Below are 6,150 nucleotides of genomic sequence, written 5' to 3' on the forward strand. Positions count from 1 at the left end.
CGAGTCATCGCCGCCATGTTCTGTCGACTGTCATCATGTGGTTTCTTAGTGTAAACCCATAGACCACGTGATGACAGTCGACAGAACATGGCGGCGATGACTCTTATGTCGCTACTCTGATATCTAGGTACTCTAGCCACAGCCATTTCAATGATATACAAATTGTTGTCATTGGTTCTAATGCTCCTACTGTGCTGCCACATAATGACAAGACCCAGAAGCTCTGTTTGTTTTCCCGCCTTTTAGGCAGGCATTTTTAGTTAGATTATGCTTTATTTGATCAACACATTCTCCAGAAACTATCATTCGTTGAAAAAACTCTGCAGTTTCTATTGAAAAAAAAGGTAAATATAAATAAATAATCATTATCTATTTTAACCAAGTGTTTGATAATATTTAAAAATAATTATTTGGTTATAAAAAATACTTTAGTGAAAAATCTTACATATAAGGGGCAACTTTTGGACTGTCCCAAAGTTACCCCGAATGTTATTGTTCAGCTAAAAGTCTATTTTTTTTTTTTTTTTTTTTTTTTTTCTTTTAGGTTTATGATATAATGGGTATATGATATAATCTTCACAAAGTATTGGAGAGTGCTTTCTCCAACAAATAACAAAAAAGAGAGAAAAACAGTCATCGTCGCCAAACTATACGGCGTAAGAAGGTTAATGTACCGGCAGGGAAAAGTATCACCGCCAAAGATGTTGCTGCCAGAGTACCTTCCAATGAAAGCGGGTACCCTCCAACATCGTCAACCACAAAATCCATCACTCAGCGAGCTTATTTCGTCCTTATTTGGAAATGGCCAAATAAGGACAACATCCTGGACTATACAGTAGAAGATGTAGTGCAAATAATTGAGCCACCCAAAAAGAAAGGTCGCCGGGATATTCATTGTGTAAAAAAAACCAGTAAATTATGCATCCTGAACATTCTGCACAATTTGATTTAATTTTTTTTCGCCACTAATGCGATTGATATGCATATATATAGGCCTATATATAGTCTATATATATATATATATATTGTAAAAATTTATATTTTGCATAAATTGCGTTAACTTATTGACTATTTTTGATAAATAAAGATTTGTGAATGCCTAACATTGTGACAATCCTACTTTTATAGTGTTAAAAAATGAGAAAACACTTTGTCCTAAAGTTACTCGTACTTATAGGGTAACTTTAGGACAAGAAAAAGGTGAGAGTATTTTTAAACTCTTGACCTGGGAGTGAAAATATTGATGAATTTAAAGAAAATAACATCATATTTATCTAACTAATACAATGCAAAACGGTTCGTAACAGTCATTTAAACAGAGGGGTGCAAAAAGTGCAAAAACCATACCAAAGTAACCCCAGTCTACGGTATTCAAAAATTTCCTTTGATTTTTTTTTCCTTTTAGTTTATAATTCTTTCTGCCCTGTGAATACTAAGAGGGCCTTTATTATGCTCACAATGGAATTGGCCACGCCCTTAATGGATGCAGCTGAGTAATGAGCCATCGGAACTATAAATCTAAAAGAGAATAGTTACAAAATAGTAAAATATTACACTAATATTAAGAAATGTAACTCATTAAATTAAATGAATTTATTCGCATAAATATTTTACATTTATGCAAATAAGCTGGCGACTTATTAACATTTCTCCACATTTGTAACAAGTTTTTGAAATTAATCCAAAATACGAAGTATAAACTAATATAGCCATACATATATGAAGAATCAGAGCTTTAGTTTCAAATGGAAAAGTGTACCTGTACGTGTAGACTTTCTAGACGATAGATATGATATCGGATCATACGCTACAAATATGGTTCTAGCTTTTGTATCGATTCGGTGTCAGAACGGACTAAAAAAGAGTACGAATTCTTGAGATATTTATAAAATTAATTAATCTTAAGAAGAAATTTTTCAAGTTCAACAAAAAGTAACTTAAAATTAATCGCGTTGATTCGCTATACGAAAGATGAATATTTTGGAAAAGTATAGAATGTAAACAATTAAAAAAAATAAATTTCAGAAAGTAAAATAGAATTCCACTGTAACAAAATCAGATGCGCCGCCATTATTATCGTCCGAAACAGTAATCATTTTCATCTTAAACAATTACTATAAACACGAAATTAATTAGAAAGGTATTTAATCAATACAGTAAAACTTCAACTCTACCATCTGTACGTTAACTCGAAGAAAACGAAAAGTCTTAATGGAATAGCACAGGGATTTGAAATCTTTAACACGAATTTCTTAACTCGAATTTTTTCCAAGTCGAAGTTTTTCATGGTCCCCCGACACTGATTTATGTTACTTTCAACTACTCTGATTCGAATTTTAATATTTATTCTATACAAAGTGATCCTAATTGTAGAATTTCCATGAAATTTTCATACAGTTAGTTGTATCTACTCTTCAACACCAATTTTCAAATAACGTTCCTGTCCAAAGCAAGGGGGTCTCGCTTATCTCAACAAGATGTAGAGTACCTGCAAAACTGTTCAATTCCATTAGTTACGTTGAACATTTTGCTGAAAGGACAATACACGGACAATTTAAAACAAACAAACAAAAGAAAAAACTATCAAACTTGCAAAGATTCTTTATGTAATGCAAGAGAAATAAAAATACAAATCTATTCAGAATCGGCATTTTTTACTCTATTGTTCTCTAACTTGAATCATCTGTAACTCGAAGTGTTTTTCCTGCCCCCCCCCTTTTTTTTTTTTTTGGTAACTCTTTCCGCCCAGTGGGCACTAAGAGGGCCTCTTATAGCAAGCCCATTATGGGTTCGGCCAGGCCCACAATGGGGCGGCCGGGTGGTGAGGGACGGGACCGACATATCCGGACGGACCACCCCCCCCGAAAAATTCCTGGGGATTTTTCGACCCGTCCGGATTCGATCCCGGGTCCCCCAGGGCGGCAGGCTGCTAACCTTGTTCCTGCCCCTTGGAGCTTCGAGTTAGAAAAGTTTTACTGTATTTATGTATTGTTAAAACATATTCAGATTACGACAAACTTTTAAATAAAAAATGTGCTGTAAGTGCAGTATCTGAAACTCCCGATTAAATATACGAAGAAAAACTCAAATAATGGCGGCACTTCCGGTTTGCCAGAGTTCTGTTAGAATTATATGACTTACATAATATAGATCATGTGTCGTAGATAAAATTCTGACTCTGATTGGTTACGTGTAACATTTTTTTTGATGCTTATTCTTTTATATATAAAAAATAATGAAAACGTAAAAGTATATTAAAGACTTGTTCGAAAAGAAAAACCGAATTTGATTTCTATTAATAAAAAATTTCATTTTCTTTCCTTTTACGCATTTTTCTTCCATTTTTTCCTTCATATAGAACTTTGTCCCTCAACTTATACCTTTTTCATCTGCATGATTTCATGTTCTGACTTACGCTTCTTGTGTAAAGGTGGATCAATAAATAACCAGCCAAAAGCAACAGCTTGGCTGGTGGCTGTCCGGGCTGGTTATTTATTGATTCACCTTTATAATATAGGCTTGTTAAATTAGAAATAAAAAATAATATGTATATATAATTTTTATATTAAGTTTTAATCTCTTGGACTGGATATCTAAAGTTTTGACTACAAACAGAAGCAAAATTACTTATAAACCAATCATTTAGGTGATAAATGTGATAACATATTACACAAAAACAGATAAAAATAACTATAAATTTCTATGTTTACTGATATCAAAAGTCAATTTTTTAGTTAGGCTATATGAAAGTCTGGTGAATTCAGGAATAGACTATTAGATCTAAGTCTTTCCGCCCTGCGGATACTAACAGGATTTTTTTAATCTTAACCATTTTGGGTTCGGCCAGATCCATAATGGAAGTGACTAGTGGTGAAGAACCTCATCAGACATATCCCGAATGGACAGCCGTGGAAAATTTCCTGTAAAATTTTAGCCCAGATTCCTGGTCATCTTCAGAACAGTAGGCTGACGTCTTCACCGTCTCTGAGATAATTTAATCAACTCTATCAAGGTTTAACAACAGCAAAGTTCTTTTATTATCACAAATGACTACTTAAAGTTGACCTTGTCATCTTATCTTTACTAAACAGTATATCGCTAACAAGTTCTAACAATAGTTTGTATCTATAAAGTAAAAAAGTCTAAAAGGATAATCGAGACCAGGTTTTATCTTTTGCACGATAAAAAATTGAAAAAACAAACGAAAAGTAAAATTAACATTAAGCTATATACGGTATTAACTATATAATAGCATTGAATGAATTGTAGAAATAAATCTCACCAACAATCCTTTCCAAAGACTACAAACTTTTAGTTCCTAAGATCGAAATTTGATAATCGATCTGATAACAATGAGAATTTCTTCTATCGTTTGAAGTATTCATGTTCAAATCCAATCGACAATCGCTTGACTTTTTGATACTTTTTCCGTACTGTGAGCACCAAGAAGGCAATGAAGTTCATTAATGGAAGTTCAAATCGAAGTTTTGACAATGATGTAGCCTATAAAGCTTTAGAGAATCCCAAGTCGATTCCCTCCTAATTTTATAATGTGGAAACTAAATTCTGTTAGATCTACTGATTTTTAAAATTTATATTTATAATCGATGTCTACAGGTTCAACTGTCATTAATATATTTAGGTAATTAATATTTTTCCGAAGTTAAAAAATATTGGTCACTTAAGCTTGACAATCAGTTGGTGAAATAAATTAACGGAAGCTGTCTACCAAAAAAGGTTAAATCTTGTCCGGAGTAGCCTGTGTGTTATTCATAATATAAATAATTTATTTACTTGATTTATTTCTCCACTTTATAAAATAAGCTACATAAACATAATGTTTATTTATTAGATCAATAAATAAATATATAACAAAATATATTTGATTTATTTAACGTTTATTTATATATTGGGAAAATAAACGGAAATTTGAAGGAGAAATCTAGCATAAATTTAAAATTTTTGAAAAATTGTAAAAATTTACGAAATGGTTTTCTCGTAAATTGTAATTTTGTAATTCGCCAATGGCAAAGAAACACAAATGCCTGTTGAGTTATGCTAAACTCAAACGAATTTTAAATTTCGCTCTGTTGATAATTAAAGCACTTGACCCAGAGAAAACATACTAAACCCGGAGTCGTAGATTAAAAAGACAGTTAACTCCATGATGAATGGATGAAAGATATTTTTACTGTACTATACATAACAAATATAGTACTGTATTTCTTTGAATGTACGATTCTATCATATATTTATAACTTAAAATTCGGAGAATTCTTCGTCACTATTCAAAAATTCTAAACGTAAAGAAAATTTTATATTTCCTGTTAATACTTTTTTAAATATCTGGTACAGTACATTATTACTATTATTATTTGAGTTTAATAAATTCTTTTAAACTATAGGCCTACTTCCACATATCTAATTTTCTTTAAAATATTTTTATAAAATTCGAAGCAATACTGTAAAGTAAATTTATCATAAATTATCCTTTCAACAATATGGATAATGGAATAATAAATGAGCTTAGTTATTCTTGTGGAAGAGTGTGAAATATGAAATATTCATTTAATATAAGAAAATTTTATTGAAGAAGTTCAACAGAAACAACATTGTTTTCAAAATAAGACAATGAACTAGACTCATAGAATTCGAAATATTTCGTATTCTGTGAGTGAAAGAAAACCAATAAAATATCATTTTATATATAAAATTATATACTTGAAAATTACAGTTAAAAACTGTTATTTTCTTATTACAAAAGTCAAAAACAATTTTTACGAAATGCAGACCTAATCTGTAAAAACAAGTTCAAAAATACCAAAAATAAAACAAGTCTCAAACAATTAAATTCGTTTAAAAATAGAATATTTATTAAAACGAAACGATAGTTGCTTTATAGAACGTGTTACTAAATTGCTATTTATCACAGAATTTTTTCTAACAATTAAATGTAAACATGTCACGCATACTACTATGTTAATTATAATGGCTATTGTTTTCGTTATCTTGTTCTTCGTTTCGTCTGCTTTTACTTTAGACACGAAACAGATCATCTCTAATATATTTACAGCATTTCTATAAAGTCAACTCGAATAATGCATATAAAACGTATCATTAGGCCACTAGATATTTATGCAGTTCAACACT

The sequence above is a fragment of the Centruroides vittatus genome, unplaced genomic scaffold (genome assembly GCF_030686945.1).
Source record: "Centruroides vittatus isolate TY-2023 unplaced genomic scaffold, ASM3068694v2 contig_2787, whole genome shotgun sequence".
Lineage (NCBI taxonomy): Eukaryota > Metazoa > Arthropoda > Arachnida > Scorpiones > Buthidae > Centruroides > Centruroides vittatus.